This window comes from Carlito syrichta, unplaced genomic scaffold, assembly GCF_000164805.1.
Source record: "Carlito syrichta isolate Samal-C Ts95f unplaced genomic scaffold, Tarsius_syrichta-2.0.1 Scaffold312188, whole genome shotgun sequence".
NCBI lineage: Eukaryota > Metazoa > Chordata > Mammalia > Primates > Tarsiidae > Carlito > Carlito syrichta.
In genome coordinates this window covers 1-12156 of record NW_007256284.1, presented here as the reverse complement: position 1 = coordinate 12156, position 12156 = coordinate 1, and the positions used below count along the sequence as shown (strand labels likewise).

Sequence of the window (12156 nt, the reverse complement as noted above, 5' to 3'; positions counted from 1 at the left end):
TGCCAAGTTGCCCAGGCTTGTCTTGAACCCAGTCCTTGTCCTGAACCCAGTCCTTTCACCTCTGCTTCCCAAAGTGCTGGGATTACAGGCATGAGCCACAGTGCTGGGCGAGAATTATAAATTAATGTAGGGGATTGATGTCTTCGCCACACTGAGTGTGTCCTGTAATAGTGTGGTGCTTTAATAATCATCTTCTTCTGTGTCTTTTACTAAGGTTTCATAGTTTTCCTTCTATTCGTGCACCTCTACTAATTTCTGTATTTTTTGTTAATATGTTAAGTGGGATTTTTGTCACAATTTATAATTTATCATTACGGTTACACGGGGAAGCTATCAATTTTTGAATATTTATCTTGAATCTTACTGTCCTGTTTTTTTCCTTTATTATAGGATTTACTCATTGATTCTCTAATTTTCTAGATATTTTGTTTCTCTTTTTTTAATATTCAGTCCGGTTCTGTTTCTTGACTCTTTTTTTTTTTTTTTTTTTGGAGTTGAAGTCTCACTCTGTCGCCCAGACTGGAGTGCAGTGGCCGCTCCTGGCCACCGCAGCCTCGACCTGCTGGGCTCCGGCGATCCTTCCACCTCAGCCTTCCAAGTAGCCGGAACTACAGGCATGAGCTACCACGCCCAGCTGATTTTTTGATTTATTGTAGAGATGAGGTCTCGCTGCCTAGGCGGGTCTCAAACCCGCGGGCTCAGGCAATCCACTCACCTCAGCCTCCCAAAGGCGCAGGATTACAGGCTGAGCCACCGAACCCGGCTGACTCATTTAACTGTTTTCAATATCTAGAAAAATGTATTGGTGTTGGTGACAGCAGATATCCTTCATAACAGGTCTTAACTTTAATGAAAATGCTTGTAATATTTCACCACTAAGCATAATGCCACAGACTCCTAGCAGAAACTCCTTATCAAGTTAGGATGATAAGTGTTTCTAAATGGTAAAACATTTATCATAATGATTATAATTTTTTTCTCCTTGGAATTCTTTTAGGTTTTTTTCTTATATATTTCTTTTTATTTCATTTTCCTTTTTCCTATTTTTTTAATATTGTTTTTCTTCTTACTAGATTGTCTAATGCTGAATTGCTCTTGCTCTCATGGCATAGAGCCTACTCAATTATGTCTATTAAGAAATACATAGATAATTAAATTATAGTACATATCTAAATGCTATGGTCTGAATGTTTGTTTTTTCCTAAAATTTATATGTTGAAAAATAACTCCCAAGCTGATGATATTAGGAGCTGGAACTCTGGGGAGGTGAGTGGATTATGAGGGAAAAGCCCTTGTGAATGGAATTGGTACTCTTATAAAAGAAGCCTAAGAGAGGCCCTTTGCCCCTCGTCATGTGAGGACATGGTGAGGAGGTGCCATCTATGAATGAGGAAGAAGGCACTCACCAGACACCAAATTTGCCAGCACCTCAATTTTGAACTTCTAGCTTCTGGAACTGTGAGCAATACATGTCTGGTGTTTATAGACTGGTGGTTACCTAGTCTATGCTGTTGTGTTGAGTAGCTTGAATGGACTAAGACACAATCAAATACACCTGGCATGAAAAGGAATAAGCTGATACATGTAACAACGTGGATGAATCTCAAAAACACTCTGAGTGAAGGAAGTCAAACACAAAAAGTGCTTATACAATTCCATTTCTACAACATTCTAGAACAGATAAAGTACTCTATAGTGATATTTGAAATCAGTGTACACCTGCAGTGACAGAGTCTCCTATATGTTGACTGAGGTGCTAGATTTATGGGTATATACACTTGTCAAAGTTCATTGAACTTTATGCTCAAAATGGGTGATTATATTTAAACTATGCTTCAAGATTGATTAACAAGAGGAAAAATACTGCTATTGCTGTCGTCTTGCAGTCAGGGTCGTGCTAATTACTCTTTGAGCTACTTCAGATTGGCTTCTGTTTTTATCCCCTTGAACATATTTCCCCTGCTAAGGTCCCCAGGACTTCCATGTTGCTAACTCAGAAGGCAATCTTAGTCCTCATCCCACTTGACCTCTCTGCAGCATGCGGTGCAGCTTAACTGCTGACTCCTCCCTTTCCTAGTTCTTTCCTGTCTTCTGGGTCACTTCTCTTTGGCCTCCCCATTGTCCTCACTCTGATCCTGGCCCTCCCTCCTCATATTCTTCACTCTCTCATTTGTGCAGTCACATCTGCCCCTGTGGTCTTCATAACCAGATTCACACTTCCTCCCTGATCTCACTTGTGAGTCCCAGATCCACACACCTAACTGCCAACGTGGAATCTTTTTCTGGAAGACCCATTTGTCCACAATTATACTTCCAACCTTCTCACCATACCTCCTTTTCCCCCAGGCTGCCCATCTCAGTGGTAGCATGTCCATTCACCCTATTGCTAGAAAGCTGAAGGAAAATCTTGATAATTCATTTCCTTTCTCCTTCCACAGCTTATTAATGGCAAAGTATTGCTTCCAAGTTGGTCTCAAATCCATCTTGTCATGTCCCCCTCCTCTGGCCCCCGGTGGAAGCCACTCTCATGGCTTCCAAGTGGTCCTTCAGCTCCACTCATGGCCACTCTGCAATCGTTCTTCATATTGCAGGCAGAGTGGATGTTTTCATGTGAATTTGTTTATGTCACTATCCACCATTAAACACCACGATAACCACAGAGATATGGATTTTGACTTGTGTTTTTGACAGTTGTATCTTCAGTACCTGAAATAGGGCATGAAACATAGTGGGATGCATGGAATAATTGCACTTAAAATGAAAATTCCCAAGCCCACCTAGCCTTCAGTGCTCCATATGGCCCAGGATGCCTCATTCCAGCCATACCCTTCTTGCTGTTCTCTTTGGTCATTAATTTCCAGTCACACCCTCCTGGTTCTGGTTTCTTGACTCCATGCTATTGTGTGTATTCTTCCCTTTGTTGCAACTCAGAGGGAGCACTTTGCTGCTCTTGGGTTATCTGTACCTTGAGGATCTACAAGTCTATTTTATCAGTACACCAAAGCTAAGTATACCCAGAAGGGGGCATAGATATCCGAATATATACACTTATTAACTAGATGATAAAAGACCAGCTCCTCGCTGAGAATGCCAGCTTACCAAATAATGTAGAGGACAAACTTCCCAGAATGTTGCCATTCAATATTGAAGCTGATCTTAGCCAGTTACCAGATTGGCGTCACTGCTAACCAGTTGAGTCAATTAACCAAATTTGTTATTGGAGCGTTTTCATGAACTAGACCTTAGCTCCTAGTTTGATTCACTGTTGCCCCAGAGAACCTAGTAGAGAGTACACAATACATGGTAAATAAATGTTAAACAAATGAGTGAATTTGAAATTAGAACGAAGAGAATTTACTTGAACAATCTGAAGAGATATTTCACGCATATTGTGGTGGTTTAAAGGAAGACTGTTTATCTTGAATATAGAGGACCTTAACTGTTCTAGCTGAAAAACATTTCTGAAGTTAATATAACTTAACTTTTTAAAAAAAATCCCATGATTGAAAAGCATCAATTAGTTGAAAATTAGTTTATCAAGCAACAGCAGCAAGAAATGTAAGACTTAAGGTATAGTAAATATTAGTAAATTTTAAAAGTATATAAATCTTAGCCTTTTAATGTAGGTATGTCATGTGAAATCATTTGAATGATATAAATATGTACTGTTTTGCCTTGATAGAAAACATCTGAATTTACTTTAAAATGAAAAAAACTCTTATCTGTTTTTCTAAATATTTCAACTTATGTATCAGATTTTGCATAAGAAACTAAAATTTACAATGTACATTTATTCTTTGTAAACTGACATTTAAAAATATTGTGCAATGATAAAATATTCACATTTTGAATTTACAAGGAAGTTCTTATGTCTCTGCTGAAATGGAATCTCAGCGGTGTTTGCTATAATAGTGTGTACAAAATGAAGGAAGGGCTGGTACAAGACCTCTTTGGAAACCTCTTTCAGGAACACCCACTTGCTCTTGTTATGCATGACTTTCAAAATGTTTAAACTGTTTCTCTGGCACTAGAACATAAGCTTTGTTCCATGAAGCATGTAAGATATCACCCTGTAAGTTATCCTTGGGCAGGGTGCTTTGAAGTTGGTCCATTCACTCTGCACCCCTTTACCCAGCCTGCTGATTCAGCTGCTGCCCCAGCAGCTGCTGACTGGTTTTTCAGGTCAAAAAGGCATCACAATTCTGTCATTTTAAATGATATATGTAGTCAGAACCCTGAGAGTTCAGTTGAGAAATGTTTTTATACTTTATGATCTGTAGATGTATAGAGCCATTACCCTCTCCGAGGCTGAAGTATATATATCAGAGCCACTCTCAGTACTGAAGGGAGCAAAGGCAGCAAAAGTTTTTTGACTGCCTTTGCTCCCTTCTAAAAGGAAGGATTGGCTGCCTTTTCAAAAGACAAATTTGTTCTGTAGTATATTTCTTATCCCTGACCAGATGTACCATTCTTTGTAGTGATCCCAGCTCTTGGCAGTGACGCTGGAGGGGGAGCAGGCTGCTGAATCTGTGCCATGACAAATGCTAACTCAGCAGGTTATACTGACATGCCATTTGCCTCCTATGTCCAAGCAATTCCCAGTCTGCCTTGTCAAGAACAAATTATTAAATATTGCAGAATTATCAAAGGTTTCATCTCAGTTGGCTAAGGTTCACAGCAGGAAGCGAGAGTGTAGCATTAATATTGAAGTTGCATTTCTCAACCCTCTAAATGAGATACTATGATGAAATTCAAGGACTTTGGCTCATGATGAATTAGAATGATTTCTGTCCTTCAGAGCTTTGTGATGCAAGTCCTATTCCTCTTTGAGATCATCTATAGAATGAGGATAGCAGCATGCACTTCAATGAGGTGGATCCAAACACTCAGTAAAAATGTAAATGTCAGGCACCAAGAACCAGGGCTGGTATCTCATTAAATATTAGTGAGGACTCTCTGCCCTAAACTGAAAGGAAAGCTATGGTCAGATGAGAGTTACAATGTGGTGATTGTTTTTCTGGGTAAGAAGAATTTAGAATGCAAGGCCTCAACAGTCCTCTGTTTAAAGAAACAGACCAATGCAGAAATCACATTAAACATTTGTCCTTGAAGAATTAATAAAATAAAACAAAATCATCCTAGACGTTATAATCCTCAACCAGATCCCCTCTTCCCCCTCCTCAGCATTGGCTGTCACTTTTGGGGGGGTCATCTAAGGCAATGTTTCTGGTATTTTAAAAACTCTGAAAATATTTGGAAGCCAATTATCTCAAGCTGTGACTCACAAAGTTTTTTGGCTGCCTTTGCTCCCTTCTAAAAAGTTGCAGCTCGGGAGAACAGAGAGTAAAATGGGTAAAGCTGTAGAATTTGAATCCTGCCATTGGGAGGTCCTCTCAGACCCTATTTAGATGTTACCTCTTCTTGGGGCAATGGCCTGCATAAACTATCCCAAAGCTCACTTTCTTTGTGTTTTACAGAACTAAAGTTCTTAATTTTTATTTGGTCCAAATTACCATAAAAAATGACCATATGCTTAGCACCAAATCCAACAAGAGGGGTATGTGTGTGTGTGTGTGTGTGTGTGTGTGTGTGTGTGTGTATGCGTGTGTGTCTTGTTAAGAAATCATTCTCTCTACAAGTTCATGAAGACTTTTTCTTAAATTTGCTCCTAAAAGCTTTATTGTTTTGCTTTCACAGTTAAGTCTACAGTCCATCTGGTATTATTATTTATATAGGCTGTAAGGTAGGAATCAACTTTAATTTTTTTCCGTATTGGTTCCTAAATGCCCCAGGACAATTTATTAAAAATGTCCTCCTTTCACCCTCACTCAATTCTAAAGTGTCTCATTTGTCATAATATGATGATCATATGATCTGTTATCCAAATTGATTAAAGTTTAAGAGTGAAAGAGAGCGTTGCTAATAGTTGCATTAGGACGAGAGATGTAAATGGGCTGTTTTAGACAAACTGGGAGGTTGATTCTACTGTCGTAAAGCAGAGTTCATATTGTGTGGGGCTATCTCTAGGCTCTCTGTTCTGAACAGTTCCATTTCTGACCATTCTTGCACCAAAACTGCTCTATCTTTTTTCTGCAGCTTTAGGATAAGTCTTGATTCAATTAGGTATGTTCTCTTCTGATTTCTTTCAGATTGTCTTGGATATTTTGGCCTTTAGATAGTTATATGACCAAGAACCACTTGCCATATTTCACAGAAGACACAACACAACAAAAAGTTGTGTTTTTGATTGGAATTGCATTGATTATATAGATCAATTGACATATTTAAAATTGAATCACAATATAGTATAACTCTTCATTTATTCAGATCTTTTTCATTTTTTCTCAGTAATGTTTATAGCTTTATGTACAAATGAACATAAAACTATAAAACATAAAACTTGAACAACTTGTTGCGTTTATTCTCAGGCACAAGAATATTTTTTATGTTAATAAAAATGATATTTTAAAAAATTTTTAACAGTTGATGTTACCTTGAAATACAAATTAGCTTTGTAAATTGAACTTGTAACCAGCAACCTTACTTAACTCACTTAAATTCTAATAATTTAGATTTCCATGAAAATAACCTCAAATATTGTCAGGTTTGTTTTTCCTTTCAAATCATTACATATTCTATTTATTTTTTAATTTCTTAATTAATTTTTTAATACTTAATTTATTGAATTACTCTATCAGCTACATCTCCATTAAATTATTGAGTAAGTGATGATAACTTACATTCTTGTCTTGTTCTCAAATTGCAGATCAATTTCTCCTTTAATTTATATTTTTGTTGTTTTATTTTGAAGGTATGTTATTGACTGCATTCAAATTTAGAATTGTTGCATTTTTCCTAGTGAGCTGAATTTTTTTGTTGTTATCTCTAAAACAGGAAAAGCTGCTTTTCCTAATATTAATATAGCTACACCTACTTTTATGGTTAGTGCTTACATGGCATATCTTTTTCTACTATTTTCCTTTCAAACTGTCTTTATTCTTGTGTTTTATACATATTTTCCACAGATACCATATAGTATTTTTTCAATACAGCCTGACCATTAACTGAAACAGTTAATTTACATGTTAAGTAATTACTTCAATATAATATACCATCTTGTTATTTGTTGTGCCTGTTCTATATATTGTTTTCTCTTTTTTATTTTTTCTTTTGGATTGATTGTGTATTCATTGTTATTCTTTTTTTCTCTTTGGTTTAGTTGAAAGGCTATAGATCTTTTTACTGTTCTTCTAGCAATGATGTTTCACATTACAACATGCATCCTTGACTTGCCAAAATCTTATGTTACTGTAATTATACTTTATTCTCTTCCCAAACAATGCAAGGACCTTAGAACCTTTAACTCCATTTCTTTCCCTTACTTCTATATTATTATTTATTTTTATTCTGTATGTATTTGAAACTCTGTAGACATTATTGCTACTCTTCTATATGGTCAATATTCACTTAAATGTACCATATTTACAAATTTTTCTTGCTATTTATTTATTGCTACAACTCTGACATTCCTTGTTCATAAAGAATATTCTTTTGAATTTTTTTTAGGGGAAGTTTGCTGATGGTGAACTCCCTCAGTTTGTGTTTGTCTGAAAATATCTTGAAGAATGCTTTTTCTGGGCATGGGATAATTCTAGGTTGTCAGGATTTTTTGGTTCTGTCTTTCCCAGCAAACTGAATGAATCATTCTAGTTTCTGTTGATATGTGTGATGTCATTGGAACTGCTGCTGTTCCTGGGAGGGTACTTTGTTTTCTTCTTTGGTTGCTTTTAACTGTTTTTTGTTTTTGTTTTTTTAATGATCTTCTGTTAGTCTTTGGACTTCTGCAGTTTCACTAGGATGTGTCTAGAGATGAATTTCTTTGTATTTTCCTGCTTGGAGTTTGAGTAGAGTTTCTAGACTCTGTGAATTGATGTCTTTTAAAATCAGTTTTAGAAACATTTTGGATGTTAGTTCTTTCAGTATGATTCTACCCCATATTGTCTCTCCTCCTGTTAAGCATCTTCTTACTGACTTCTTTGGTCTCTAATTCTTTCTGTATTTTCCATTCTTTTGCCTTTTAGTGCTTTATTTATTAATTTGTCTTTCTGCAAGAAACTATAATTTCTTTGAACCCTAAAATCCAGAAATTATCTGTTTAGCTATCTAATATTCTGTCAAATCTTATCTATTGAATTCGTTTACGATTATATTTTTTAGCTCTAGATATTCTGTCTTATTTTTATTCAAATAGTCAGTGTCTCTTTTAACCTGATGAAATGTTTAACCTTGCTTTTTATCATCTTGATCATAGACAAGAGTGTTGTTTTGTAGTTTGTGTGTGATCATTCTGATATTTGGAGCCCCTGTACTGCTGTTTCTATTATCTATTTTTTGTGCTGGTTTTAATTTATGTAGTCATGGCTCCTCACCTATCCAGCTGTCTTTGATTATATACTATTGTATTTTAAAAGCTGATTATAAACATAATTTGAGGTTTATGGGTAATTTTTTTCCAGAGATGATATTTGTTTGCTTCTGCAATGTATCTATGGGTAACAGCAAACCAGGATTAATGTCATCCAATTCCAGGGATTGGAAATTTCTGGGTAGTGAGTGACTTATAGCCAGACTACATTCTCAGCTGGTTTACTCACACTTGTAGGGCATATATACCTCTCAGGTTGCCAAACAAAAGCAGAGGAGGTGCAATGGAAGCCCCACTCCTGACAGGCCCAAACACTGTCTACCCAGGCTTGAAGATTGTCAAAACCCATGCTCCACTTCCCATTTTCCTCTTCTGGATTGACCCATGACCCTACGGTAGCAGTGGACCCAATTTCCAGATTCAGCTCTCTACATTTCCAATTTCTCCTGGATCTTGGCCCAGCATATCCTTACAATCATGTTAGCCTTCCTTTGCCTTTTGGCTGATGCTTATTTATTTCATTTTACAGTTGTCTTTAGAGGCCCAAGTTAACTAGTTCACCATTACATGAATTAAATGCACTCCACATAAAATATAAATTGGATTTCAGTTTCTTCTCTGGAATTTTCCAATTGTTTTGACCGTTAACAATTTACTTAGGGTTGGTGAGCCTGTTTGGGGGAACCCCCCCCAAAAAAACCCAGAATTTATTTATTAAAAGTTGTGTATTTATTTACTTTTTAAAAAATTCTTACATGTTTAAACTTCAGTCAGCTTCAAAGTACTCTCCATTACACCTATCAAGACAGTTTTTGAACTCATTGATTTTGATGCCTTTTAGTGTTTCTGCCATTTTTTATTTCACCTCTTCCACATCAGCAAAACATTTCCCTTTGAGGACTTTTTTTTCCATTCGGGAAAACAAAAGAAGTTGCTAGAGGTGAGATCGCATGAATAAGGAGGGTGGGCATGGGGGAAATGTTGCTTTTGGTCAATAACTGCTGAACACTCAGTGCGGTGTGGACAGGTGCACTCATGTCACACCCATCATGAAATGGGCAAACATGTTGAAAGAATCTCCAAGAAAATTTCACTGAAGCTGAATGCAGCCTCTCACAACAATGCTAGCTGGTACACTGATGCCAATGGGGTTCTAGAACACCAACCTAGCAGGGGAAGCCTGCAGTATAAAGGGCCCACCCTCCAAAAAATAATTCTAGTTTCTTTTAGGTCTCCCTCATATAATTTAAGCAGGGTCACTTGAGTCCCTGCAACTCAGTTGTTTCATGATCAGCATGATTTACTCTAAATTACAGGGTGGATTTTAGAATAAGGAGGAAAAGAGTTACAGAAGGAAGTAACTACTGCTTTACTTTTTTTCCTATAAGTGAGGGAACCCGGAATATGGTAGGTACTAGTAAATGTTTTAAGAAAAAAAAAGAATGGAAAGCTTGCCAGCAAAAGATTTGCTAAAATTTTTTTAATCTGAAAGCATCTATCGTTACTATGGTCAGACAGAATTCCCTTTTGTAGTCTTGGCTTGTCTGAGATCAGGGAGAAACAAAAAGAGACCTGAGACCAGTCTGGCTTGCAGAATTTTAGAAAACTTTAATTCATGATGCCTACTAGCCTTGTGGGAGGAAGAAAATGCAGCATTTCAAGCCCCATTCAAGAACTACCTTTGACAAAGGTTTATATTAGTCAAAGAGCCCCTTCCCATTTCCCACCACAGCCTTGCACAAAGTCATCTCTTTACTATAACAAACTGTTTCAATGAGGAAAGTCAAGAGCCTTTATCAGAAAACACACAAGGACAGCTAGCTAACAGTGAAATCTTTGCACCCCTGTTTGCTCAGCAGTTTCTCCTACCACATTTTTCTTTTTTGTAATCTCTTGGCATCTTTTACCATAAGACACCTACTTCTTGACTTCATGTGATCCCACATGAGCTACGTGTTATAAATAAAGGAGAACAAAAACAAGGAATGCAGATTATGACCAGGTGGCCCATTAATTGAAGAGTTTAAAAACTAGAGGGCTGTCACAGAATACTAATTCTGCAGAGCAAAGGGACAGCAGCATCAAGCAAGGCAAGTTTGTCTCGTAATCTAGGCCCTTAAATGAGGTGCTCTCCAATATTTCAACTGAATACTTGTTTTTAATCCTCCCTTTAATAGTCAGGGTGTCTGTCCATCATGGCTTCCAAAATTCTCACTGTAAAATAAATGACCATCTTACCATGTTTTTCCATAGCTATCAGGAGAGTACAGCAATTTCAAAGATCACTGTGTAATCAAGAATCTACACATCTGATTTATTCTTTAACTTGATGTATTCAAAAACAATCACTGGATTTTTTTCTATGTAAAAAAAGAAAAATAGAGACCCATGCCAAAATTCATGGATGTAAAAAAGCCAACAGGACTGAACTTGCAAAGGAGATAAAAGATTTTTTTCTGGATAGTAGTTCTATTGGTAAAGATATGTGAAAACCGGCACCATTACAAACTCAGGTAATAACACTCTAAGCTTGATCTTGTATTGCCACAGTCTATGGCGAAGAAAATCTGCCCAAGAACAACATGGTCTTTGAGGAAATATCCTGAATAAAGAAAATGAATGGATGGTCAGCTATGAAATTTTCCTCTGGCATCAACATGCAGTAGGTGGCGATGCCTGCCGTGGCAGCCGCCGCCTCTGTTCCCTCTTCATTCACTTCCACAAAGGATTTATGGACAATTTTTGATATAAAAATATCTCTGGCTCCTGACATGCCAGACAGATCGGCCTTGCTACTGTTAAAGAGATCCTGCACACCTAAGCGAGCTAGGTCGGAGTTGAGGGTGTAGCTCTCTTCCAGTTTGAACCTGGGCAAGCTGACATTGACTTCCATGATATCCAGATTCTCAGGTTTGGTCCACTCATGCAGTTTTTCCAAAGTCAGTTGTTCCTCAATCTGGAATTAAAATGAGGCAAAAAGAAGAGATGAAATCAATTTTATATAAGTAATAAAGCATTCTTTAAATGAATGAACCCATAATATCAGTTGCTAATTAGTTTCTTTCATGTTTTGTGCCAAAATGGATTCCATTTGGAGGATTTCATTTCTTTCTTGAAATTAGTGAAATAGAACACAGCTGTGTTCCAAGCTACCATGGGTCCAAGTACAGGGACTTTACATATTGGTTTTATCATCCATCTCCCAGTCTGTCTACTTGCCCACCCACCCATCCATTCATCTGCCTATTCATCCACCCACCTATCCATCCATTCACCCACTTATCTACCCATTCACCAACTCAGTCATTTACTATCCATCCATCCACTAATCCACCCACCCACCCATCCACCCACCCCACCCATCTGTCCATCTGTCCAGAACTCACTAGACCCCTAAACTCAATAGATTACTGTGATAGACCATGAAAGCTGCTATTATTCTAATTGGTTGAGTGGTGCTAAGGAAAATTTAAAAGGTTTCTTCTATTAATTCCGAATTCCACTGAAGCTGTGGTAGTCTGTGAACTTCACTGGAGCTGAGGTAATCACTAGTAACTTTAGCTCCTGGGTAAAAACTAAAAAGGGGCTGCGCTCAGTGGCTCAGCCTATAATCACAGCGCTTTGGGAGGCCGAGGCAAGTGGATTGTCTGAGCCCGCGGGTTCGAGACCCACCTGGGCAACTTGGCGAGCCCTTGTCTCTACAATAAATCAAAAATTAGCCAGGTGTGGTA

General features: G+C 37.5%; 1 pseudogene across 1 annotated transcript; it reads right to left on the bottom strand.

The window, feature by feature from the left end:
- Window positions 1-10874: 10874 nt before the first annotated feature.
- On the bottom strand, window positions 10875-11381 carry LOC103272195 (annotated as a pseudogene). The gene has a single exon (XR_002482634.1). The product of XR_002482634.1 is annotated as a leukocyte elastase inhibitor pseudogene (transcript).
- Between the last annotated feature and the right edge of the window lie 775 nt (window positions 11382-12156).